Raw genomic sequence first — 27515 nt, 5'->3', positions numbered from 1 at the left:
TCCTTTGTCTTTGAGAAAGGTAAACCCCAGGGCATACGCCTGGATCATGTCAACTCTCACCTCATTTCTCAGCTTGGTGGAAAACAGGAATCTTTGGGTCACAGCCTTCCAATATGGGATTTCAACCTGGCCCTCTCAGTAGGGCAGGTAGAGGCTGAAACAGAACATTCTGAGGGCCTGTGAAAGAATATGAGGCAGGGCTCACCTTCTCCAATTAGAGCTTATTTGATGACTGCCAACTAAATTTAGGGAAAGCACTTTGTCAGTCTTCTCAATTTCGGAGACAGAGCCTGTATTTCCATTACTCCTTTCTCCCTACTCAGCTAGGAGTTCACTTCTCCGCCATAAAGGAGATTCCCTTTCTTCACACAGTCAGCCCAGGCCTATGGTCCCTGCCTTCCAGAGTACCAAGTAGCTGAGGATGTTGTCTGTAATATGTCTATTTTGGGCTACCAACTCAAATTTCTGAGTTGGATATACCAAGTCTCACCAGCTGACAGACTACTTGGCAAAAAGCAATGGTTATCCTTGCTTCTGGGTCTCTATGACACAGCACAGATCCCAAGTCCTGAAAACTGGTGTAAGTTTATAAAAAGCCTTGGTGCTGGACAGCACACACTAAAACAGAACCCTGAGCCAGGCAGCCTTCCAATCTCCAAAAGTTCAAGTAAGAGGAATGGTGCATGATAGAAGTTTGCCCAGGTGAAAATTCCTGTTTCCTTTTTGGGGGCTCTACCCACGAGGGCAGCTTTATTTTGATATGCAACATAGTTCTGCACCAAGCGCAAGTGTTCCTGACTGCCAGGCCCTGGTATTTTGTACCTGCCTTCCCTCTTCAACTTGTGTGTGTTCCAGTTTTGATCTAATCACCCAAAGCCAACCTAATGAGGTGTTTTGCAATCTTTGAACAATTCTTCAACCTGCTCCTGTAGTGTCTGCTGAATACCCCAAGTGGTTTTAAATGTTGACTCTGGTCATTGAGTAATCTTTCCAGAGACTGTGCCCAGCCCCTGTTGTGATTTTATTTGTCCAACATATTTTGTTGAGGTTTGGCAGGATTGGCATTTGTCAAGGGACAGTTTTAGCCCATGTTTCCCAGGTAATCTGGTAATAAAAGGAGACATTGTTCCTCTCCTCCTAAGCTCTGCCAAATATAATTATGCTGTCTAAACAAATAAGACCTCTGGGTAATTCATATCAGCAAATGCTTTTCCCATAAAACTCCTGAGGTGTCTGGGGTTCTACAGATGTGTGGGACAGCCTCACAAGTAGGTAAGACCACACAGGGCAGATGAAAGCTTTTTTTTCTTGCCCCAGTCAGCCACAGGGATTCAACAAAAGCACTTCCCAAGCACAGTACTGGGAATTACTGATTTCCTACCATGCAGTCTAGAGGTTAATCTGAATGCAGAACTGTCTCTGTAAGGTGGAGAAAGATTAACAGAATATCAGTTTCCCCATCCCCATCCCACCGACATCCTGAGTCTGCACTCTTATCATGAGCTTTCCTTTTTCCCCTTAACATTTGTTTATTCAGCTAAACAGTAGTTCTTAACCTTGACTGCCTATTACAATCTGTGGAGTTTGTTAGAAATCATCTATCCCTGGACCCCACCTACCCCTACAGATCCTAACATTTTCTAAATGCCTACTCTATGCTAAACCCTGTGCCTTGCCCTAGGAGTAGAGGTAATTCAGTCATGGTGCCTGCCTCCATGTAGTTCATAGTCAAGGGGCAGAGACAGATCATTGAAAAGTATAATTCAGAGAGAAAATATGGAATAACTCCATGTTCTTTTCTCAATCTAGCTTGTTTCTCATAAAACTGTGCCGATATGGGTAAGGTAAACTTGGATACTTGTTCAGCAAGTCTAAGTATATAGGAGGAGGCTGCTTTCTTGGGTTTTTAGGTGACATAAATGGAGAATTTTTTTAAATTTCAAAATATACACAAATGTCCATAGAAATTTTATTTGTAACAGCCAAAAACTGGCACCAGCCCAGATATCCTTCAGTGGGTGAATGGTTACACAAACTATACAGCCATACCTTGGAATACTACTTAGCAATAAAACAGAACAAACTTGTTACACATGAGAACCTGGATGAATCTCTAGACAGTTATGCTGAGCAAAAAAGGCTAATCCCAAAAGGTCACATCCTGTATGATCCTATTTATATAACATTCTTGAAATGACAGAGTTATAGAGATGGAAGAAAGTTTAGTGGTTGCCAGGGGTTAGGGAATCAGAGAGGGAGATAGGTGAGTGTGGCTATTAAAGGGCAACATCAGGGATTCTTGTGATAAAAATGTTTCTTGGTTGTAGTGGTGGTTATGCAAGGCTATATATATAGTAAAACTATATAGAGCTGAACACCCACACACATATACACCCAGATACAAATGAGTACATGTTTAAGTGCTGCTATCTGAATAAGCACTGTGGATTGTACCAATGTCAATTTCTTATTTTTGATATTGCACTATAGTTGTATAAGATGCTAACATTGGGGGATACAGAGGAAAGGGAGCATGGGTTTTCCCTATATAGTTCTTGCAACCTTCTTTGAATGAATATTTCAAAAGAATAAGGATAAGAAATTACTAACCAGAAATGAAAAGGATTAAAAATGTTAGACACATTTATAAATGCAAAACCATAAATGGCTATATTAGGAGAAGCTGGGAGTATAGTTAGTCTTTAATGTTATAAGGAAGGCAAACAGGCCTTGGAATATTAAAAAAAATAGATGTCTCATTGTATTTTCCAATAAAAAAAGAATGTTTCTTATGGAAAACTTGGAACATATAGCTCAAAAAATGTCATTAATAATCCTATCATTTTGAGATAACCATTTTTTTGACATTTTGGGTATATCTTTTTCAGTCCTTTTTTCTGTGCATAAAATTAGAACAGAGATTTTCACATTCAACAATAGATTTTTCCTGTCTTTAAGGAGACCTGTCTTTAAAGAGACTTTAATGTATATACAGTATGGATATAGAAAGAATTATTTACCCAATACTGTATTTTGGATATTTAGATTATTTTCAAGTTTTTGGGATTATAAATAATGCTCCAATATACATCATTGCAGTTGCATCTTTGTTGATGTCCCTGATTACTTCTTTAGTAGAAATTCTTAGGAGCAAAATTACTGGGTCAAAGATTCTGTTAAGTTTTTAAAGCTTTTGCTGTTGGCTACATTTCCTCCAGAAAGGTTGTATGAAGGTCCACCTCTGTTTTTTCCAGAGCACATCCTTTGTTGTTGATGTTAGCAACTGAGTAGTAGGCTGGGTAGACCTGCTGTGGCAATTCTTCTGTTCTTTGGTACAGTCTTAGAGGATCTAGCACAATGCTGGGTATACACTAGGCTGATTTCATATCCTTCCTAATAGATTCCTGGCAATTCTTATCTGGGACCCACATTGGAAACAAAGTAATCGAATATTAGTGTCCTTTAACCCTGAATTCTATCAGTGACATCTAGTAAAAGAGTAAGGCCTTGAGGGAATGGATAAGTCTATTTTGACAGGGAGGAAGAACGTGGGAAAAGTCTGGAAGCTCTAAAGTGGGAAGTGTGAAAATAAATAAAGGAAACTTCATTTAAAATGGAGTTCAGAAGCACCGAAGGGGTAGCTCTCAGGTGCTTCCACTTGCTGTAAGAAGCATACCTCACATTCCTGATCAGGAAGAAGCTAACTACACACTCCAGCGGGAGGAAGGAAGACTTTCGTCCGGCCCAGCAACAGCGCAGCCAGTGAGAACTCAGCAAAACAGGCCCTCCCAGCTTCCTCCTTTTCCCTATGAAAGCAAGATCCTCTCCTCTGTTCTCCAGATTTACCTTTGGTTTACCAAAGTGTGCCTGTCCTGAATTACAATTCCTCTGCTGTTCCCAAATAAACTCATTTTGCTGGTAAAATAACAGGCTCTTTTGTTTTTTAAGGTTAACATTACATGGTGACCAGATAGGACCTGAAGGAGATGAACCCCTGAGAAGTAATGACCCCTGGAACTCTGTGATATACCCATAGTGTCCCTCGTGCTCTCCACTTCCATGAGCCATCATTTTCCTTTTGGTTTGGTAAGTTACCTCTTGGATCCAAGCTTCCCTTTTGGTGGAGCTCTGACTCAGGGGATCTGTTTTTGGTTATTTGTTTTTATGTAGGCATTCTCCTACCTGGTGAGTGCTCTTCTGTTTTCTGAACCTCTGGTTTTAAATAATGGGATCCTAATCTGCTAAATTCTCAGGGGGATTCTCTTTCTAGGACCCGCGCTGTTTTTATGTTTGAAAACCATGGTCACTCCTTATGTGCATTTTTAACTAATTGAAACAATTTAACCAAAAATAATTTAGAACTCCAATGGCCATTATAGGGAACTTTTGATCTCCCCAAACTTGCTTTTCTTAGAACAAAATTAGAAGACCATGGCTCTAAAATAAAACATGGAATGTTATGTCTATTCCAACTGGTATATTGAGGCTTTCAAGCATATTCTAAAATTGCCTCTTTACAAATACCATTTTGAAATTAACCAAGGTGAACAAACAATTGAAAGACAAAAAAGCTTCTGAGGCCTCTTTGTGTCTGTCTCTACCTCCTTATACCCTCCACTTCCTTGTTCTAATTTTCTTACTGAACTTCTCTTTTTCTATGAACCTTTCCTCACTCCCTCCTCCCCAAACCCATTAGAACTTGCCCCTTTAAAATTAGACCTTTTGAGGATCTTAATGCTAAGCCCTCATTTCCCCTGTCCCCAGGACTAAGTCTGACCAGAGGCCCATAAGTCTTGCCACAGTTCTTGCACCCAAAGGGGTCAGTGACTAACCATACAATTGGCATGGTGCCATGTTGGTACCTATAGAGTCAAGCCCCAATATTGGGCTCCATAGCCAGCAGAACGTGGTACATGGTAGCCAATTGTTTCTCTATTAAGGTATACCGGACCTCTGTTCTTTTCTATAATTATGACCAGAATCCCGTAGGGTTGGCAAGTTCATTCAAACCACTGCCAGAGACTCCAGCAATAACCATCTTCGGTCACATGGAAATCCAGCTCACAGGGCCTTGACTGCTCTATCACACTTAAGACATGCACTGCCTTGACTGCCCACCTTGCAGTGGCAAAGACAAATACATATGTCTCACCCAAGTCCCACCTGACTCCTTTTCATACCAAATGGTATCAGGGCTCCAGAATTTGTGCCAAGTGTAGGCTAAACACTCTATAGTAGTCTAAAAGACCCCAAAACTTTTGCAATAGTGTTAAACAGTTGTTTGTAAGAGAATCAGAAGTAAGCATGACATCATACACAGTATACTCCTTTTTGGGATAGATGCCCTATTCCTAATGGGACTTGGGCTTGTTTCACTTGCACTTGTTTCCTTAACCCTGTATCCATCTATAGCAGTGGGGGTTCCAGGAAACCGCTCAGGGTAGCCATAAATCAGGCAGCACTCAGCTCCTGTGCCTACCAGAGCCAGGAAATGTTGTACATTCACTGGGGACCAATGAATTGATATTTCAAAAGGTGGCCTCTGTTCCCCACCTGATCCCTCAGGGAATGTGCCTCAACCCTCTCCTTAGTCAAACTGTATCACCCAGTCATCTTCCTTCCTGTGAGGGTCCTGGTGAGGATGTCTCACTCTCCAGCAGGAAGTCTTGCAGGCACATAGGCTGGACTTGTGGCTTTGTATCTGGCCCCCACCTCTTGGTCCTCAGTGGCTGAAACTGCTGCTCTGGCTTCAGTTGTTGCCACAGCTTCAGTAAGATTTTATTTGACCTCCCATCCAATTTTTCTCTGTCTGCTCCTGCCCCTATCAAATCAACCCATATGTGGGTCCTTGTGACTTTCACAGGGCCTTTAAGCTCTTCCTTTTAATAGTGAGCCATACTCCCTTCTGTGCCTGCATTGCTTCAGCCTCTCCCAAATTTGCCATAGTATGGGTAACTACATTTATGGGCTACCCTAAGTGAGAGGCAAGAATGGCTATTGAGGGCTTAAAGAGGGGTGGGGGAGCCATTTACAGTACTGATCCCTCATCCCGCTGTAAACAGGTCCTTGTCCAGATCCTGATTTACTTGGTTATAAATGCCTTTTCATGCCCAACTCCTGTAACACCTGTTGGAGCTTGGCATACATCTGCCATCTAACAGGGGAAGGTGGTAATTCACCCTGATTGGGCCATATAGTATGAACTGTGGCCATTAGCCATTTGAGAAGGGAATGATTCCTGGTATGCATTCTGCAGTCACTGCTGCAAGGCAGGATGAATTGTCAGGGAAGCCAGCTTACTCATTTTCCCATCTCTGATCCAGATAGAATGATCCCATTCACACCTACATCCCAAAGGCGCAGAAGATAGGCTGATAGGGACTCTCAGGGTTTCTGCTGAAACTAGGAGCCCAAATCCACCAGCATCACCTGTATAGCAGGGCAGAGCATGGAGTGCTCTGTGACCTGGGGAGGGGGCTGCAACTCTCCCAGAGAAACCTGTAGTTGCTGTGTCTTTATTTTCTTGACTACAACTGGGAAGGATTTCAATAGAGTAGGGGTTGGTGCCTCTGGTACCACCTCCACCCACTAGTCCTCCGATGTATGCTCTGCTGCTTCCAGAGCTGACTGATGGCAGCTCTCGCTGCTTCACTGAGTGCCTCCATCACTACCTCTTTTACCTTCTCCACAGTGCCTTGCAGTGATGCTATCTCAATCTTCAACAAATCTCTTACCTCCTCCACTGCACCTTGTAGCTTGCATTCTTGTGCTGTCTTGTCTCGTGCTTCTCGCTGGAGTACATCCTTCTCCTTCATGGCCTTTACCTCTTCCATAGAGGCTTGCAGTGATACCATCTCATTCTTCAACAAATCTTTTACCTCCTGCACAGCACCTCGCAGCCTGTGTTCTTGTGCTGCCTCTTCTCATGCCACCATTACATTCTTTACCTTCTCCATAGTGATGCCATCTCAGTCATCAATGAATTTTTTCCTCCTTCATGACCTTTACCTCTTCTCATGCTTCTTGCAGGAGTACATTCTTCTCCTTTATGTCCCTTTTTAACACTGTGAGGAATAGCCAACCCATGGTTTCCACTGCCATGTGGGCACTATGTTTCTCTAATGACCTCCCTATTTTGCAGAGGGCCAACTCTACTGCCTCAGGCATCACCTCCACCTCCCCCTGTTCTGGAGGGATCCACTCCTCTAGGAGGATTGCCACCTCAGACCTTATGTCCACTGGGGGAATATCCACGTGTCTCCCCATTCATAGGGGCAGCCTACTAAAGTACTCCTCCCATGAGGGCAGCTTATTCTGTTTTTTGGTCTGGAGCAATTCCTGCAGACCATGCCAAATGTCATGACACAGGTTTCCAGCTTCAGGCAAGTTCACTCTGGATTTGATGAGACTGAATAATGACAATGGAATGTTGGCGGTAAAAGGTCTTATTCCGAGCTTTATTCTTGTGATGGCACGTTGAGTGCTAGAATCACATCTGCACCTGGCAAGTCTGTAATCTGTCTCTGCCTTTGCCTCTGCCTTTTGCTCCATGCATAGCAATAGGGGGAGGTCCTTATAACAACACAGTCGATAAGGATTCATTGCCAAAATGTGCGCAAGCATGCACATACTAGTAGATTAGGGTCACGAGAGGATCCTGGCTATGGGAACCCATTTTTCCTACACCTATTCATTTATTGAGCCAAGATTTCTTAGAGAAATCTCATGCCGGGATTTTTTCCAAAAGGGAGAGGGAATTCTAGAATGACAGCAACCAAAATAGCCAACCAGGTGAATCAAATGACTCTCTAACATCTTTTATTTGCTCCGTCAAATTTTTCATTGTGATTGATTTTCCTGTGGATAAGGCCAGTCAATATCTCTTTGCCTTTACGTGGGAAGGAAAGCAATGCACCTGGACAGTAATGTCCCAGGGTTTTACTGAAAGTCCTTCCTGCTTCCCAATTCTTTTTTTATTATTACAGTATCACTGATATACAATCTTATGAAGGTTTCACATGAACAACATTGTGAATTCAGCATTGACCCATATTATCAAGTCCTTACCCCATGCACTAACCCCATTGCAATCACTGTCTAGCAGCATAGTAAGATGCTATGGAGTCATTACTTGTTTTCTTCGTGTTGTACCGCTTTCCCTATGACCTACTTATATTGTTAATTGTGAATTATAGGGCCCCTTAATCCCATTCTCCATCCCCACCCACCCTTCCCAACCCCTCTCCTCCACCCCAACCCGTCCCCTTTGGTAACCAATAGTCCCTTCTCAGAGTCTGTGAGTCTGCTATTATTATTTTTACTTCAGTTTTGCTTTGCTTTTGTACTCCACAAATGAGTGAAGTCATTTGGTACTTGTCTTTCTCTGCCTGGCTAATTTCACTGAGCACAATACCCTCTAGCTCCATCCATGTTGTTGCAAATGATAGGATTTGTTTTCTTTTTATGGATGAATAATATTCCGTTTTCTTCTTTCATCTACTGATGGACACTTAGGTTGCTTCCATATCTTGGCTATTGTAAATAGTGCTGTGATAAACATAGGGGTGCATCTGTCTTTTTGAATCTGAGAAATTATTTCCTTCAGGTAAATTCCTTGGAGTGGAATTACTGGGTCAAATGGTATTTCTATTTTTAGTTTTTTGAGGAACCTCCATACTGCTTTCCACAATGGTTGAACTAATTTACATTCCCACCAGCAGTGTAGGAGTGTTTCCCTTTCTCCGCATCCTCTCCAGAATTTGTTGTTTCTTGTCTTTTGGATGTTGGCCATCCTAACTGGTATGAGGTGATATATCATTGTGGTTTTAATTTATATTTCCCTGATGTGGTATGAAACATCTTTTCATGTGCCTGTTGGCCATCTGAATTTCTTCTTTGGCAAAGTGTCTGTTTAGATCTTCCACCCATTTTCTAATAGGGTTATTTGCTTTCTGGGTTCTTTATATATTTTGGATGTTAATCCCTTATTGGGTAAGTCATTTACAAATATATTCTCCCATGTTGTGGGATGCCTTTTCGTTCTGCTGATGGTATCCTTTGCTGTACATAGGATTTTTAGTTTGACGTAGTCCCACTTGTTCATATTTGATTTTGTTTCCCTTGCCTGAGGTGATATGTTTAAGAAAAAGTTGCTTATGTTTATATTCAAGAGATTTTTGCCTATGAGTTTTCTTCTATGACTTTTATGGTTTCACAACTTACATTCAGGTCTTTGATCCATTTTGAGTTTACTTTTGTGTAAACTCTTACATGTAGCTGTCTAGCTTTGCCAGCACCAGTTGTTGAAGAGGCTGTTATTTCCCCATTGTATATCCATGACTCCTTTACCATATATTAATTGGCCATATATGTGTGGGTTTATATCTGGGCTCTCCATTCTGTTCCATTGATCTGCGGGTCTGGTTTTTTTGTGCCAGTACCAAATTGTTTTGATTACTGCGGCTTTGTAGTAGATCTTTTAAGTTTGGGAGTGTAATCCCCCCAGCTTTGTTCTTACTTCTCAAGATTTCTTTGGCTATTCGGGGTCTTTTTTTGGTTCCATATGAATTTTATAAGTATTTGTTCTAGTTCATTGAAGAATGAATGCTGTTGGTATTTTGATAGGGATTGAATCTGTAGATTGCTTTAGACAGGATGGCCATTTTGACAATATTAGTTCTTCCTGTCCATGAGCATGGGATGTATTTCCATTTATTTGTGTCTTTAATTTCTCTCATGAGTGTCTTGTAGTTTTCAGAGTATAGGTCTTTCACCTCTTTGGTTAGGTTTATTCCTAGGTATTTTATTCTTTTGGATACAATTGTAAATGAAGTTGTTTTCCTGATTTCTCGTTCTGCTAATTCATTGTTAGTATATAGGAATGCAGCAGATTTCTGAGTATTGATTTTGTATCCTGCAACTTTGCTGAATTCAGTTATTAGTTCTAATAGTTTTTTGGTGGAGTTTTTAGGGTTTTCTATGTATAATGCCATGTTGTCTGCAAACAGTGACAGTTCAACATCTTCCTTACTGATTTGGATCCCTTTTATTTCTTTGTGTTGTCTGATTACCATGGCTTGGACCGCCAGAACTATGTTGAATAAAAATGGTGAGTGTGGGCATCCTTCTATTGTTCCTGATTATAGAGGAAAAGCTTTTAGCTTTTTGCTCTTAAGTATGATGTTGGCTGTGGGTTTGTCATATATGGCCTTTCTACTTCTCCCAGTTTTTAAAAGGCAATTTAGATGATATGAAGTTACCTGGAGGCTATACTTCATTATAATATGTAAAAAAATTGCTTCTGTGCTCCCCTTCTCAGAACTCTTTGCAGAATACAGCATCCACCTGTTAAAACTTTTAGCCTTAAAGGGACACAGTTTCTGAGGAGAAATTGCAGTTTGCTCAAACTTAGGTTTGATATTTGGGGCACCTGATTGCAGAACAAGGGCTACCTTTAGATCCAAATAGGCATCATGGACTATTTAGTTTCCCAAAGCTAAGTGCCACGCTGGCTACTTGGGCTAGTTGGCTACTGTCAAAATTGGATTCTAAACATCGGTCTTATGGCTGCAACCATATATGTTTTAAAAAAGAATAAACAATAAAATTGTTTATTGTTTTAAAAAAACAATAAACCTGACCCTATTATATAAGAAGATCAGGATAATTTAGCCTTTAAAGCTCTAAAGGAAATCTTGATAAATCCCCCCCTGCTCTTGGGTACTCCAATTATCAACTTCCCTGTTTCCTTTTGTATTTGAAAAGGGAGGGAATTCCCTTGGGTTCTGACCCAGAAACATGGGGTCCACCATTGACTCAGGGTATCATAGCTGACAAGTAGACCCTGTGTAACAGGATAGCTCCCTTGTCTGGTCACTGCGTGTTAAGTCAAGGCCACCAATGAGATAGTCATGGGATCTCCTCTAACCATCTTGTACTTTATGCAGTAGAAGCTCTCCTGAATTTGCATCACACTCAACACCGTTCAGCCAATCGTCTTACCTCCTACAAGATCTGTAGTAATCTTAACTCTGCTGTCCTTCTTCCCTCTTTTGTGGACAATACTCCTCACAACTGTTATATCTGACTCATAGATCGCCACCTGACACCTCCCCACCTCCTCTCCCTACGATGACTTACAAGAAACTCCTTTGAATAACACTTACTTTTCTTGTATTCCCCACAGTTCTTATTTAAAAGGTGAAAATGATAAATATGGTGAATATACTATTGTAACTGGTTTTGAAGTCCTCAAGGTAGCACCTTTGCCCACAGCTACCCAGCTCACCTGTCTGAATTGTATGCTCCTGTTCAGGCCTGCATTTTATCCAAGGGCAAAACTGTCCATATCTATACCGACAGGAGGTGTGCCCTTGGAGCAGCTCATGACCTTGGAATGCTATGGAAACAGTGAGCTTTCCTTTCTTCCAGTGGAGACAAAATTAAAAATGGCCTACATGTCCAGGAATTATTAGATGCTATACTCTTGCCAGCTGCCTTGGCCATTATCAAGGTCCCTGGGCACTCCAAACTTGAGTCCCTGGAGGCTAATGGAAACCATCTTGCTGATATTCCCATGAAGAACGATGCCTTTAAAGAAACCTAAAGCAAACCTCTGTTATGGTCCAAAAGGATGTTTTCCGAAATTATAATCTAGAAAAGTTGACTAGAGATGCCCAAAAATTGGTCCCCAAAAAGAAAAACAATATTGGCCATCTAATAACCATTAAAAAAAATAAACAATGAAAAAATAAACAAAAGAAAACAAAACTCTGGCTTGGGCCAAATAATAATCCAGTTCTGCCAGACACTCTCTGAAGTTCCCATAACAGACTACTGTAAATTCATTGATTCATTGGTATATTGATAAAATGATAACCTTTATGAACCAATACTAGTGGAGAAGTATTAACAAAACTGCAGAGAGTATCTACTTTGCCCTTCCTGCCCAAAATACAGTTCAGGAAAACCTATCCATACTGCTCCCAGACACTTTAAATTGCTCAATGGCCCATTTGAGTTTTGGCAAATGGATTTTATTCAGTCTCCTCATCTCATGGATATAAATATGTCTTGGTAATGATTTGTATGTTTTCTCATTGTACTGAAGCCTTCCCTTATAGATAGGACACTGCTACTTACGTGGCTAAAATCCTACTAGAAAAGATCATTCCTACCTGGGGAACTCCTCTTAAACTTCAAAGTGACTGGGGAACTAATTTCTCTTGTGTTACACCATTTTCCTTGTGCTTACCACCCTCAGTTCTCGGAACTATTTGAATGCACTAATGGCATAAGCAAAATTTGTAGAGATCCTTCAAATACCCTGGCTATGTTGGGGGGAGCATTGTGTATTTTCCTTGGTTCTTGTCCCTGCCGCAACAAAGAATTGAAGGGCAGAGACACAGTAATAAAGCAGAGCAAAAGTTTTATTTAAAGTTACTCAAAGAGAGAAAAAGTACATGCCACCTCAGCAAGGAGAGGTGCCCTGAAAGGTTGAAAAGAGAGAGTTTAACGTTAAAAGGTTATGCCCTTAGAAAGTGCCGGTGATCTCAGAGAGAGGAGTGCCGTGAAAGGTTGGGGGTTCCCCTTTTAAGGATTCTTTAGGAATGTGTCTAAGGCTGGGGGTACAGACTTGTTAAGGGATCTCTGAATATTTAGAATTAACTTAACACAAGGAACTTCCTGGTCTGATTTCTCCCTGGGATACCAGTGCCTTGGTCTGGGAACATATCAAACAAGACTGCTTGCCTAGCCCCCAAGGTGGGCAGAGTTATTTGTTTGCTAAAGAGTATGTTAAGAATCTTAATTCTTAACTTCCTAAATTTTTTTAAAATGAAATTTTGGCTTTAAGGTGGGATCTACCTGTCTTTATTATGCTCTTTATAGCTGGGCCTTTTAGCAGGCTAAAGTAAATCTTGCAGTGGCATGATCTAACTGACACAATGAAGACTTGGGCTGTGCTCAGATACTTTTCTTTTCTGGGGAGTATTCAAACATTCCAGGCCAAGTTGCTCCTGGCTTTTTGAGCTTTAACTGATTAACTCATTAACTCTATGTCTTTTCTGGCTTTCTAGTTTTAACTGGTTAACTGAGTTCTTTCTAGGGGGCTTTGCTGACCTTATTCTCTGTCCACCCCGCTCATATCTATTTTCCTGCTTAACAGATAAAAGCACTGCCATTAATCCTTCTAAATCTCAGGTCTATTCCTTTTGGAATGCATAAACTCTTAACCCTTTGAGAGAATCTCAGGATGCCCAATGCATTCAGCTCCTGCTTACTTTGATCCACAACTGGTAAAGGGGGATATACTTCAATATTGCAAAGGCCTAATTGCTACTGTTGAAAATAACCATGCTTTAGCAGAATAGTCTTTCTATAGTGTGATCCCAGGAGATGAAGACCTTGAACATCACACCTTGTACCCAGAGATTTCATCTATTGGAAGAGACATCTCCAGGAAGACTCTGTTTAGCACTGTTGGAAAGGCCCCTGTCAGGTAATGTTAACTAACCCTTGTGCTGTGAAACTCTAGGAATAGACTCTTGGATCCATGAGTCACACCTAAAAAAAGCACAAAACCTTGACTGGACCTGCACACCAACTGATGACCTGAAAATAAAGATTTCCAGGAGTTGAAGCAGATGATAACTGAAGGAGACAGCTTTCCAAAGATGACCGGATCAGACCTGTGTACCTTTTTCTCATTGTTGCTTCTTATTTCGTCCCTTTCCTTCTTGGCACCATCTGATGTAAAAGGGAGAAACCTTTCTGACTGTTCGATCTGTCCCCAGAAACTCTGATCTGTTCATGATATTGGAGATCCCTTAGTCTTCCTTATTTAAATACTGTTTGTTCCCCTGTACTCATGGGAAATACAAATAAGCTATCTTGTCTGCAAGAACTTTGGAAAAGATTCTTCAAGCTAGAATGGTGCCTTGGAAATGTCTGTTCCTCATCTTAATCTGTATAATCATTTTTAAGCTTTATACTTGTTGCCTGTCAAACCTTTGTAGCAATGACTTGCTTGGTAGTGTGATGCACTTTGACCTTTATAAGCACCTCCAACACTTACGTCAGATGGAAAATGCCTGAGAGCTCTCCCTCCTACCCTTCCTTGTTACTCAAATGTGGCTTCAACAGTTTCTAATCTAGGTACTGTTCCTCTGATGTGGAACATGACAACCAGGAAAGGGCTTTCTGGCACCAAGGGACAAAACCACTAAATATCAAAAAACCTTGACTCTTGATCAGCAACCTTTTCAAGAAAAGATCTTGGTCAAAAGAGGGGAATGTGAACATAAATAAAGGAAATTGCATTGAAATGGAGTTGGGAAGCCTTGAGTGGGGAGTGCGCATTCACTGTCACTTCTCATAAGAAGCGTACGTTGTATTCCCTGGCAGGAAGAAGCTTGCTTTATACACCCCAGCTGGAGGAGGGAAGAATTTCTCCTGGCCAGCAACAGCACAGCTAATGAGAACGCAGCAAAACAGCCCTCCTAACTTCTTCCTTTCCCCTGTGAAGGCAAGCCCTTCTCCTCTGTTCTCCAGAGTGCCTATGGTTTGCCAGCCTCCTCCTTTTCTATTCCCAAACAGATGCATTTCACCGGTGAAATAATTGGTTCTTTTGTTTTTTAAGGGCAGCAGAAGCAGAAACCATCTGAGGTTTCTGGTAGCAGACTGAAGGGTTCTGAAAAACTACGGTTTGCTGGGAAGAGAGGTGGTGTCTGGGGCATCAGGGTAGTTGGTGAGAGCGGGCTGTAGGAGAGAGGAAAGATCTTACTTACTACCTGCTTCCCATTACCCCATTCCTTTAAGCGCTCAGAATGTTAATTGACCTGGTGGCCTTTATGTAAAACATTAGTGTGCAAACTTCTCCCAGCAGAAACGTGGGCAAAATTACAGTTGACCCTTGAACAACATGAGGGTTAAGGGCAGTCAAAAATCTGGACATAACTTTTGACTCCCCCAAAATTTAACTATTAATAGCCTACTGTGGACCAGAAGCCATACTGATAACAAAGTTGATTAATATGTTTTGTATATGTGCTATATACTGTACTTTTACAATAAAGTAAGCTAGAGAAAAATTTTTTAAAAATTGTCATGCATCTCCAAAACATTTTCTAGTATATTTATTGAAAAATCCACATATAAGTGGACCCACACAGTTCAAACCAATGTTGTTCAAGGGTCAACTGTGTAGTGAATTGTGCTTGTATTTTTATTGCAGTGGGGAAGCTTTGGGTTTCTTTCCAAGTTTCACCCCTTTGTGTCCTGCATGTGGCTATTACCAGTTAAGTGGGACCAGTGGCCAGAGGTCTGGACTTCCCATCATTTGCTGCCCCTTTCACCCTTTGCCTGAAATACAAATAGGTTGGGAGACCACAAAGGCCCCAGGCTCTCTGGGAGGAGACCATCATGGTTTCAGAAAGAATAGGCCAAAGCCAGCTCATTTAACCACTAGATGTGATTAAATAATAATAATGTGTGAGCACTCAAAATCATACCAGACTCTTCTTGGATGACTTTGTCATAGTGTTTAGTTTTTCTAACAACCTGGTAAGATAGATCCTTATTATCCCCATTGTACAGTTGAGGAAATGGAATTAATTAAATTACCTGGGTCACTCAAGCTAGTATGTTGCATATCTAGGGTTTGATGGATTTAAAATTCCATCTACCTGACCCTAAACACCATTCCTAATCTGTGTGCTTTATCTGAAGCACGCAGGGCTATATGGTTTTCCTGAATCTTTTTCTTGCATTGAATGTCTTATTAGATTTCACCATTTGAAATTCCATCCCTTGAATCATGAAGGCTTTGCCTACCCAAATTCCCTTTTCAAAAGGTATCTGTCCAAAGGAGCAGCAGTGGCTTAAGCATATCAGGTAACATTTGAGTGGAGGAAAATGGGCTCTCAGCTAAGTCCCCCACAAAGGACATGGGCAATTAATTCAGTTTCCTCAAGTTAATGAGTTTTGGAGAATCAGGGACACTAAAGGTCCAAAGAAAGATTGGATCAAGTATAAATTTTATATTGGTACTCTCAGAGGTTTGCTACCATTTAGAAAGCCAACCCTTTGGGGCCTAATCTATTGTTTTTGCATCCAGATGACATTATTAGCACATAATATAAACAATACATTATAATGCTCAGAGGCTCCTGACTCAACCTTCTGTAGCCGTTCTTGCCTCCTTCATAGTTACCATTATTTCTCAGGATTACAGGAAGATTCAATCATATTCATATATCCTGAGGGAGTTTTTCACCCAGCAGACTGAGACAGCATACTGTCACAGGCCCTTTGATATTCTGGTTTCACTGTACATTTTAATAGGTACTCGTTTAGATTAATCAACAATCTGTAAGATGTAACAATATTGTTGAGTGTACATTATATTCCAGACACTGTAGTAATAAGCACTTTCCATGCATGATTTCATTAAAATCTCATGAGTCTGAGAACAAATTTATCCCAGAAAGACCAACTTGTTCAAAGTCACACACACACATAAATAGCAGAGCAAAGATTTAGGTCCAGTTTAACTCCAGAGCCTCATAACCATGCATGGTGGTAAATGTAGTTGGATAATAACATGTGATCTAAATATAGTCATAGAGGCTCTGAGAAAAGATGGTAGGGTATTTACTGGTCAACAATGTGGTCTGTACCACTGTTGCTTAGAGCTCATTCCTGGAGGGGTAACTCTCAATGAAATAGCACATTTATAGTAATAATAATACATATAACTGAATAACAATAATAACTATTACTGTTATTTTTATCAGTAGCAGTAGTGAAACACTTCCATCATTCAACAAATATTCACTGAGTGCTTCCTATATGTGGGTAAAATTGTAATATTTCCAGAATACCTCGCCTGGCTTTAGTACATCTGCATATCAACAGGCACTCAAGGGTGGAGAGAAGTATGGCTTTAGTGCATTTGTATCATTCCTCAGGGGTGGAGAGAAGTTCATCTCCATATCAATGGGTAATTACCTGGGCAACCAAGGGCTTATCTATACCTGAGAGGTGAAGGGGAGGGCCGGTTTTGCTTCTGCTGGAGCAGGAAAGAGAGAAAGCCCTGGACTGCAGTTTGTGAGCAATAAACGGGTTTTAAACTTCATTTCTCTGTTTGACTGATTTCAGTTTTTAGAGGTATTTTGTCCTGGATTTCCTTTCCCCGGACTTACACTATATGTCAAGCATTGGGAAAGGTTCTGGGGATACAAAAATAAGCAAAAAAACACATGTTCCTTGCTTTCTTGGTGTTTATGTTTTAGTGACAGAAACAGACATTAAACACACTGGTGAAAAATTACAGAGATAAGTGATAAGAAGGGAAAAAATATGGTTCTTAGTGGGCAAATACCAAAAGAGCTCAAATAGATGGTGGGCTGGAATCAGGGAAAGTTTCCCTGAAGAAGAGAAGTAAGGAGAATTGAAATGGACTAGGTAAGTAGAGGATGGGAGTCCAGAGCTGAAAGGCACATCTCAGCGAGGGGGACCATCACTAGCATATGTCTTAAGGATTTGGTCTCCATCCTAAGAGCATGAGAAGTCACCAAAGGTTTTAAGCAAAGGTGTGCCATGATCAGATTTACATTTTAGTAAGATCACTTGAGCTGCTGCAGGGTAATGGTTTGAGGGGAGAAAAAGTGGAAGTCAGAGGACCAGGTAGCAATAGTCCAGGCCAGAGATGGTGACTTAGAGCAGGATGGTGGCAGTGGAGATGGAAACATTTTGGAGGTGACAAATTTCTTGGAGGTGGTTCTCATCGAACTTGGTGATAGATTCAATAAGGAGGCAGGATGGGAGAGGGCAGTGGTGCCCTGTAATCTTTACAGTTACCCTGTGAGGGAGGTGTTACTATTTTTCCTTTTACAGATGAGGAAACAGACTTCTCATGGACACTATATAACCTAGGTTCTGCTGACTTACATATCCTGGTCTCCCCTCTGCCTTTATCCTTCTAGTTCTCTGTGCTCAGCTACAGTGGCCTTTTAGTTCCTTACTACACCAAGCTCCTCCTAGTCTTAAAGCCCTTTCGGATGTCTTGACCTGAAGTGTTTTTCTCTTCTTTGCCTGGCTCATCCTTCATTGGGGAAGCCATCTCTGACCGACCAGACTGCGGACTGGGTTAGGCCTTCACATTATCTGCGCTCATAACACTCTGTACTTTTTCACTTAGTACATTTGTATCTAGTTTCTTTTGTGATTGTTTTTGGACTGTCTCTCTTACAAAACTGTAAGTTCCATAGAAGGCATTGTATCTGTCTTGTTTATTCCTCTACTCCCAGTGACTAGCATAGGGCTCAGCATATAGTAAGTTGTTACATGCATATTTGTTGAATGAACGAGTGAAGGTTAGAGTCTAAGTTAGCTTGCCTACTGTTAAACAATAAGTGATGATCCAAGATGATGCCGGGGTTCTTGTTCACGAAGCCGAAGAATGAGCTTCACAAACACTCAAGGTAGGAGAGCAAGGTACAGGCTTTTATTTAGAAATAAAGTGAGAGGAAAGAGCTCCTGGCTCATGCCAGGAGGGGACAAGAGAACCCATAGTGGTGCATTATCTAGGGGGTTTTATAGGCAGATGAGGATTTTTTGAGAACATCAAAAAAAGGCTTAGGGTTGTGGACTTGTATCACCTGCTCTGTCCTCAAGGTGGTATGGGTCATAGTCTGATTGCTACGGCTGACAGCAGAGTCATGGATTATGCTGATACCCTTGCAGAACACTCAAACATTCTAGGTCAAGTTGCTCTTGGCCTTTTGACCTTTAACTGATCTCACTGAAGATGTCTGTATCTTTACCCTGGAGAATTAGTGTGACCTTGACTTTTCATAATACTTAGCACAGAGTTTCAAGAGGGACTTCTTTGCCCATTGTTACATTGCTCTGACTATAAATATTCCGCCCTACTTTTTCCCCGGAGGCCCTCACCCTACTCTGACTACACCCATGGTCCCTGTCTCAAAGACTTGAACTAAGTCTAGCTAACAATAGAGCTCAAGCCCTAAACACCATGCTAGACTGTCACTGTTCATGTGTGCAACTGAAACATGTCCAAGGCCATACAGCAATTGCTAGAGAGATTAGAATCAGTTTTCTTTTTCCTCCCCTCTCCTCTTCCTTCTTTCCTTCCTCCCTTCTTCCCCACCTGCCTGTCTTTATTTAAAAAAAAATAAGATTTGGAAAGGCTATAGAGGTCTCCTTGCCCAACCTGCACATTTTACAAATGATAAAACTGAAGCTAGAACAAATTGCTTGCCCAAAGGCTATAGTTACTGGCAGACTTAATAGATAACTTTAGCTTTTATGGCGGGCATCCTTCTAGCAAAAATCAGTGGAGATCTAATTTATTTCAATCTTGTTAGCCCAATTTCCATTTGTTATAACCAGGTTAGTCTCATCAATGACCTGCGCACATGTTTTGCTCATTTTTACCTCAGTAGCATGACCTGCACTGGTCTCTTTGCCTGGGATTTATTCTTTCTTTCCAACCCGTCTATTTTATTCATCCTTCAAGCCGCAGCTCAGTTCTCACCCACTCCACGCAGACCTTCTGGCTCAATGTAAAGTCATACAGCTGTCTATAGCACTCATTTGGCCTGTCATCACACATCAACATGTATTTTCATTTAAGTGTTCTCAGGTGTGTTTTTCCCTTCCCTACAAACTTCCCCTGCCCCACCTTCATCAAGGGCAGGAGCCATGTCACATAGTGTGCCTCTTTTGTAATCATTTTGATTCCTATAAAAGCACTACGCACATAGTAGGCACTCAGAGAATAATTCTTGCATGAATGAATGATATAAACAGGAAAAAATGAAATGGTAAACTCTGCCATCTTGTGGCTAGTAGTCTTTAGTGTTGCCATTTCATTGCATTTTGAGTGTTCAAATTAGAAAAGTGGCACCTGGAAGTAAGAAACAAAGGTGATGGTGGTGAAGTGAGGAAGGTTTCTTTTTCTTTTGCTCAATGTACAAGCATGATGGTCACTAAAATTTTTTATGAGATTAAATAGAGGTGGAAACGAAAACTAAACTGTGTACCTAAGGACTGAATATAGACCTGGGGAATATTGATTGGATTTCCTCATTTACAATCCTTGCTTTGAAAAGGACAAGTAAAATAAATTGTCCCATTAGTCCAGAGTTCTGATCAGATGACCAACCTACTTCTTTAGGGGTATCTGTTAATAAACCATCTGGTGAAGAGAATCTCTTCTTTGAGTTAATGGTTCTTCCAGTCTTAGTTTTACTGAGCAATCTTGTGCAGATCACACAACCTCTCATTTTTCTATCAGTTTTCTTATTAGTTAACTTACTGCCCATTTTACTTCCAGGGCTGCTGAAAGACTCTGTAGACCACAGGTGTAAAGATTCTTAGGAAAGTTTTTGAAGAGTGATATATATGTTTAACATGTTCATAAAAGAACAATAGTATTTATGCTTTCCATTTTTATAGCACCTAAACATTTACGAAGTGCTTTTAAGGTCATTATCTCTTTTCAGTCTTAGCAGCTGTAGGAGGTAGACAGGCAGGCAATATTACCATCAGTTTACAGATGAAGTTTGGAGAGTTAAACTTATTGAGGACTGTTGCATGCCTGGCATACTCTGAAACTTATTCAGAATTAAACTTATTGAGGACTGTTGCATGCCTGGCATACTCTGATACTCTCTCATATGTTAGAGAAGTTAAGTTAGTTGCCCAAGATCATCTGGCTGGTAAGTGCTGGCTGGAGTCTGCACTCCAACCCAGGTCATCTGACTTTGGAACCCAGTGCTTAAGCACTACTATCTTTAGATCAGTCCAATTCCTCTCCTGGGACCATTTGCATTTAATTGTTCTCTCTTTTGTAGAATAAAATATTTTGTTTCCCATTTAAAAGAAAAGAGGTGGTGCACCAAAAAACACTTGGTTTAGGTTACAAGCCTGTACTCTACTAAAGGCTGTGGTTTCTCAGCCCTGGTTATACATTAATATCACTGGGGAGATGTCCTGGCCAGCAATGTCGTGGCCCCATAATAGAGTAATTAAATCAGAGTCTCCATGGGTGGAGCCTGGGAAAAAGTTTTTTTTCTTTCTTAAAGTGAATTCTAAGGTGCAGCCAAGGTTGAGAACCACACTGTTATGGCAGAAAGGTCAGTGACCCAACATTCTAACATTCAATCCAACTTTCTTAGAGACTGGTCTTGCTCCTGGTTAGGAGCATTCAGTGAAGAAGAGGGAAGAGGAGTAAACAAACACCTTAGCAATGTCATTCTTTCTATATGATTTTAGAAGTGAAAGTGAACTGAACAGCAGTGACAGAGGTAAAACATTAAAGCTAAAGAAGAACCAGGAAAGACACCGACATGGATCCCACTTTGAGGTGGAGAGAGGGAGGGAAGATACCTCCTTCTCACTCCAGAAGAGGCAGACCTTATAAGCTCCTATTCACCTGTCTTGTGATGCACTCATAAATCAAATATTTGCCAAGCATCTACTCTGTCAGGCACTATTCTAGGTACTGGGGAAATAGTAGTGAACAAGCGAGATACAGATTTACACTCATGGAACTTTCATTCTAGTTGTGGTTGGAGGGGAATGGTTCTGCGATGGTGTCCTGGTGACCTTGACTGTCTCCACATAGACAAGGCTACATCACAGTATGACTCAAGTCTTGGGGGCTTGCCTTGTAATCCTGTCTCGAACATGGCAAGGTAAACAATACTATGAAGAGCTGTTATAAGACCATTTCTCACCCACCTCCCTATTTTGTGGGAGGCTGCCATGAGACAGTTTCTCATTTGCCTCCCTGGTTCTGGTGAGGCATGGAGCTTTCCACCATTAGGTGCACAATCCCCCTTCAGTATAGCTGCAGTATGAACGGCTTGGCTGAAGTTTAGACCTGGCTTCTCCACAACAGAGAGTAATCCACTGCTCGTGTCATCTGTCATCTGTCATCTGGCCTCTCCAAGTCCATGTCATCCTGTGGGACTAAGGATATGAGTGCTGACACCATGATGATCTTGCTTTTGCTGCCTGTGTAAGTAATAAACTATCCATTTGGGCTCATTGTTTTCCTATCGGCTGCATCTATAGAAGTGTTGGAAGCCAGCCTAGCAACTGCCAATGCATTGCTGCTTAGGGACTGCTTGACGGCTTGATAGTAGGGACAGATCCATACCAATTAGACAGAAAAGAATATTACAAATTGTGGTAAATACAGTGAACCCTACAATGTCAGCACTGTGTGAGCTTAGAAGTCACCTAAATGTTGGGAAAAAGGGATAAGTCTCACAGATGAATTCCTATTAAGAAATGTAGAAGAAATGAGAAATACAAAAATCACCATTAAACAAATACCTTAGTAATAATTGTGGATAAGATGGATGCTAAAATCAGTGGGCAAACGTTTGAGAAGAAATAGGTATCTGTGTAGTCTCAGAGTGTCTCCCCCAGGATATTTATAAATTCAAGGGGAAAAATAGTAACTTTACAGTGGAGAAACCAACCCCCCACAGTTTGAGAGGGAACATATTGGGGGTCAGGTAACTAATGGAATCCTGGCCCAGTACTAGTTCAGTGTGGGTCTGCTGGGTGTATAGACCTAACTGGTATTATTTCCCTAGTTCCAGACTGTATAGTTTGATTAGAAAAACTTAACACTTGGTAGAACCCTCACATTGGTTCCTTAACCAGTAGAGTTAACAGCTATTGTAGGAAGGCCAGATAGAAGCCTCAGAAACTCCTCACAACCACCTACCAAGATAGGAAGTAAATAAAATTTAAACAGTATATTGCAACCCAGGGAGAAATGCAGAATTTGGTACTCTGAAAGACTTATCAATGCAGTCCCCATCAGACACTTATTAAATTCACTAGCTTGGCCCCTGACAAAAAAGCAGATAAATCATGGCAGGTGACAAAACGAAGTACAAGGCATTTTACTAATATTACCGCCTTTGTATCAGATGTGGTATCTTCACTAGAACAGACCAACATAGCCATGTGTATGTGTCTATTGATCTAGTGAATGTGTTATTTTCTATACCCATTGGAAGGCAGGTCAGAAAGTTTGCATTCACATGGTATGACTGTATGTACCTGTGGCAAATGCTGTAATGTGCTGCCCGATCTCCCTTCAGCCATGAAGCTGATACTCCCTCCGCTGCTGGGAGCACATCTAGATGTCAGCCCTTTTGATGGTTTGCTTCCACTAAAGAAAACCTCCTCATCCAAGACCATGCCTCTTTCCAAGGGAAGCCCACATCCAATGACTAATCAATGTAGGGCATAAGGGCCCAGCCCTCTTGACCCAATTTGGAACAGTCATTCTAGTTCCCGAGCCAACTAGGGGGAACATATCATAGCTTCTGGTCTCCCTCTCCCCAATGCTGCTTCTTCGACCTCCTTTCCACAGGCGTTAATCTCAAGGGCACTCCCTAGCAAACATCCCGAAAACTAGTCTCCATCTGAAGGTCTGTTTTCTGGGGAACTCAGACTTGAAGTTGGTGCCGAGAGTGGTCAAAGGAAGCAGGTGTGTCTCTGTCTTGCCAGTGGGTTTCAGCCCCAGGCAAGTTTGCTATGGATTCAATGTGACCAAAGAAATTGACACCAAAACATTCTTTGGGGTGAAAGGGTTTATTAACCGGCTTGTTCTTTTGGCGGTAGGCTGAGCAGTAGCATCTCTGCCTTCATGCAGAGCACTGGGCCGAGCTCTCTATATAGTGCAATAATAGATTATTGCCTAAAGGGGTGGAAGCAATAGCCTAGCCACAGGCCAGTTACATCATCAGGTGGTTTAAGTTCAGTGAGGATCCTGGCCATAGGAGCCCCAACTCCCCCACACTCCACTCCTCCAGGATTCTCGCTTTACAATATACACTCTTTCAATCTTCTGCAATGATCCCTGTGCAAGAAAGCTGGAGCACTGTGACCAGACTCCAGAACAGCAACAGAGGATAACAACAACTTAGAGATAATAATAAAAATTAAGATACAACAAGATTTTGATAAAGGTAACAAAAATTGTAATAATCCTCAAGCCAGAGGAGGTTTCTAATAACAAAAATTATAATAATCCTCAAGCGAGAGGAAGTTCTCAGTCCACAAAGACTTTAGGGGCAATAAGACACATGTTTTAATGACACAACATAGGCAAATCTTGTCCATCACGTAAGATGCATGCAAGAGAATGGTCCTGTGATAGGACTGTAGCAGGAAGGGGGGTCCCTTCCAGGTCTAGTATACCATACTTTTACTCCTTTCCCCATGGGGGTTACTGAGGGGTCTATATATAGTGCTACTGGAGGTGCTTGCACTGGCCGTAATGATAAAACAAAACTCTCCGGTAAGATGCTCTTACCTTTTGGCCATTCAAGATATACTACTGTGACCTTTGGGGGCCACTCTGCTGTTATTCCAGGAATACACTGGAGGACAGCTTCCAGGCCTTGTCCCCAAGGTGCCAGGAGAGCCAGCCATCATTGGTCCATGTGTCAAAAGGTCCAAGGCTATGTCCACTCAATGGAGTCTCCAGGGTTCAGTGCAGCTGGTGCTGGCAGCAAGATGTTTTTCTGGTGGCCGAACCTTGGCTTCAGTGATTCTTCCTTGGTTTGTACTTGCAGTTGTATGGGGGAGGCAGCCATATGTGTTAACATGTCTATGGGGCTTGGGGCTCCCTTTCGGGGTCTCTCATTCAAATGCTGCAGCACGGTCCATAAACGGACTTGATCAGCCCTGCAGACTATTGGTATCTGACTTTAGTCCGGATTTTAACAAGCCATTGTGCCTCTCTATCATGCCTGCTTTGGTAGGATTGTATGGCACAAGAAACTTCCGTTTGATTCCCAGCTGTCGCACTCATTCTTGCAGTGTATGTCCAGTAAAATGGGTGCCCTGATCACTCTCAATTACCTGTGGTCGGCCATAGGCAGCAAAGAGATGCTCCAGGTCTCTTTTGGTCATCTGCTGGTCTGTACAACGAACAGGTAGGAAAAGCAACCAGAAGTCCAGTAGCTGTGTCCACACAAGTCATGGCATACCGATATCCTTCTGACACAGGGAGAGGCCCAATATAGTCTATCTGCCACCTGATGAGAGGTATAGGCCCCTTAGCTATTGTCCCATGTTGCCGTGGAACTCAGTGTAAGTCCCTTTTGGAGCACATGACACACTCCTGCCAGGCTCTACTACTTCAAACGTCAAAGGCAAGCCCCACCGACAGGCTACAGCCCACATTGTCTTTTGCTCTGCATGCGCAAATGCTGATGTAACAACTGGGCTACATCAGAGGCAGGCTTTCCTTCTAACCAACATATCTGGGCTAATTTATCTGCTTCATCATTTCCTGGGGATGCCAGTGGCAAATGACCTATCACATGGCATACTGTAATTATTTTAGTCTGACCACGGGCCCATAAGTCTTGCCACAATTCTTGCTCCCAAAGGGGTTGGTGACCAATCAGCCAGTTGGCATGGTACCAGATTGGTAGCCACAGGGTCAAGCCCTGATAAACAGCCCAGCTGTCAGTGCAGACAACTATAGGGAGGGCTCCTGGCTGATCACAAGCCACACGACCCGCAACTCTACCCATTGGCTGCTCTTCCCCTCACCATTTTCCATCCATATTGTCTCAGTCTTAGGATGGAAAGATATGGCCCTCCATTTTGGGGGCAGCCCACAGCTGGAGCCATCTGTGTATCATGCATCTTTGGGTACAGGGACTTTTCCCTCCTGATAGGGACTCTGTGCTACTAATGATTCAAAAGCAAGTTCTTCCTGCTTATCACTAGTATATGTCACTGGCCCCAATAAGCACTGGAGTTCTTCACTCAAGGGGCTACTAGGGAGGGCACTATGCTGCTGTATGTAAGCACCTCACTTGGCTAGTGTGGGTGTTTGTGCCACACCACTCCTTGGCTTTTGGGTCCAGTCTTGTACCCATCCCAAGATGGGATAGGTGGTTATTACCTTTATCGGGGCCATTCCAGTGATGGGTTCTGTAGCCAGCAAGGCATGATACATGGCAGCCAGTTGTTTTTATATCAAAGTGTATAGTACCTCTGCCCCTTTCCAGAGTTGTGACCAGAATCCAATAGGTTGGTGAGATCATTCAAGCTGCTTCCAGAGACCCCAGCCATAACAGTCTTCAGTCACATGAACGTTCCACTCACAGGGGCTTTTTTACTGGCCACACTGTGAAATTGAAAGGACTATGAGTGGGCTTTATAATATCCACCTTTTCCAGCTCCTGGAGAGTTTCTCCAATCTCTTTATGCCCTCCAGGCAGTTTGTATTGTTTGGTATTAGTCACCCGCTGAGGCACAGGCAAAGCTATGGGCGGGTGTCTAGCATGTCCCCTCAGAACTGCCTTCACCACATGTACTCTCAATCTGAACTCACCTGCAGTGGTCTGCAGCCATAGACCCTGCAGGATACCCAAAATATACTCAAGGATAGGAGATATATACACAGTATACTCTTTTGGGGGTAGATGCCCTATTCCCAAAGGGATTTGGGCTTTTTTCACTCTGATAGCCTTACCCTTGTATCCATCTATGACAGTGGGGTTCCCAGGGAACCACTCAGGGTTACCATGAATCAGTGAACATTTAGCCCCTGTGTCCACCAGAACCAGGACACGTTGTATGTTCACTGGGGACCAATGGATAGCTATTTTCAACATGTGGCCTCTGGTTCACCCCTGGTCCCTCAGGACAGATACCTTGACCTTCCCCTCAGTCAAACCGGGTCCCCCAATCATCTTCCTGTGTGAGCTCAAGTGAGGTTGGCTTGCTGTCCAGCAGGAAGTCTTGCAAACAGACAGGCTGGACTTGTGGCTCTGTCTCTGACCTCTACCTCTTTGGTCTTAATGGCTGGAACTGCTGCTCTGGTTTCAGCTTTTGCTATAGCTCTAGTAAGATCCTATTTGACTTCCCATCTAATTTCCTTCCATCTGCTCCTGCCTGTATTAAATCCACTCACTTCTGGGTCCTCGTAACCTTCATGGGGCCCTTCAAATTCTTCTTGGGTGTAGGAGATCTTATTTCTCTCTGGGTTCTCATTGCTTCAGCCTCTCCTAAGTCTGCTACTGTACCTGTCACCTTGCTTATGGGATGCCCTAAGTGAGGGGAAACAATGGCCACTAGAGACCCACAGAAGGATGTGGGAGCCATTTGAAGTATAATATTTCTCATCCCAGTAGTGAAAATCTCTTCATCTGGGCCATAATTCTCTGGACTATAGATGGCATTTCTTATGCCTAGCTCTCGTAACACCTCTTGGCACTCAGCCTAAGTCTGCCATCTAACAGGAGAGGATGGTAGATCACCCTGATTGGGCCACACAGCACGAAGTGCAGCCATAAGCCATTTGAGGAGGGAGTGACTCCCTGGGGTCTGACGTGCATTTTGTAATCGCTGCCTCAAGGCAGGCTGCGCCGTCAGGGAAGCCAGCTTTCCCATCTCTGATCATGACAGAACAATTCCATTTACCCCTAAGTCCCACA

At 42.2% G+C, this 27515-nt stretch overlaps 1 long non-coding RNA gene across 1 annotated transcript in view; it reads left to right on the top strand.

Annotated features, from left to right (window-relative positions):
* Positions 1–16772, top strand: part of LOC108397513 (uncharacterized) — a 79984-nt gene extending 63212 nt beyond the window's left edge. Inside the window, exons 2-3 of the long non-coding RNA XR_005058593.2 lie at positions 3949–4086; positions 13535–16772. This is a non-coding gene — a long non-coding RNA (uncharacterized lncRNA). The remainder of the gene's footprint in view (positions 1–3948; positions 4087–13534) is intronic.
* Positions 16773–27515: the final 10743 nt, after the last annotated feature.

This window comes from Manis javanica, chromosome X (genome assembly GCF_040802235.1).
Source record: "Manis javanica isolate MJ-LG chromosome X, MJ_LKY, whole genome shotgun sequence".
NCBI lineage: Eukaryota > Metazoa > Chordata > Mammalia > Pholidota > Manidae > Manis > Manis javanica.
Note: the sequence above shows the minus strand (reverse complement) of the source record. Positions and strands in the feature narration are given on the sequence as shown.